The sequence below is a fragment of the Macrobrachium nipponense genome, chromosome 26 (assembly GCF_015104395.2).
Source record: "Macrobrachium nipponense isolate FS-2020 chromosome 26, ASM1510439v2, whole genome shotgun sequence".
In the NCBI taxonomy this organism is placed as follows: domain Eukaryota; kingdom Metazoa; phylum Arthropoda; class Malacostraca; order Decapoda; family Palaemonidae; genus Macrobrachium; species Macrobrachium nipponense.
This window is the reverse complement of record NC_087215.1, coordinates 20,366,892-20,367,766: the sequence shown is the minus strand read 5'-3', so window position 1 is coordinate 20,367,766 and position 875 is coordinate 20,366,892.

The window sequence follows — 875 nt, the reverse complement described above, 5'->3', positions numbered from 1 at the left end:
ACAGCAAAAAAAAAAAAAAAAAAGAAAAAAAAATTGGGTCCAGCGGATGGCAACACTGCCTCGATACGATTACTTCATAGTTTACACACCTGACTCCATCACTCATAGACTCATCAGTCAAGTAATTGATCGCTTAGTAACATTTCAAAGTTTGGTGAGGAAACCAATAACATTATTTGTTAAGTTCATATCAAATTCTAGTACTTAGTTACTCTGTCCCTTTTCCACCTTGGTATTAATGATTAGGAAGGAAATATTTGTTAAATTAACCAAGGTAGTGTGCGGCTATTTGCTAAGCAGTCATATGCATGTTGGACTTTCTATTTGCTTGTTCAAGCGTAAAGTTGATTGTTATCACTAATGAAGGTAAATTTGCAGTGAACTAGAAGACTTATAAAAAAAATAGTTATTCTCATTATTGTTGAATGCTTTGTGAATTAAGGATAATTTTGTTTAGAAAGAAACATTCCCGGTTTCCTTATCCCGTAAACAGCACTTTACCCCCATCTAAGCAGAACATGCACAACTGTACTTGGATATGTCAGTGAATACATGGGCAGTTGTGCCAGTCCGCTATTTAAAGGAAATAACAGTTAAGTTTCAGAGAACTCGGAATATTTATGAAGGTCCATAGAAAGTCATTTAGAATTTTGTAATGGGAGCCACTTTAATATCATTACTACTGACATATAATTATACTCAGATAATCACTCTGAATAACCATTCTGAATAATCAGTGTATGCATTAGTTTTAATTGTTCTACAAGTATTAGTTTGAATGGCAGCAACCGGCATGTCGCTAGACGCCGCGTGATTGGTCTCCTGAAGGTTAGGGCCAAAGTCTTTGGTTAGGGCGGTGGGGTTCTTGAAGAGGC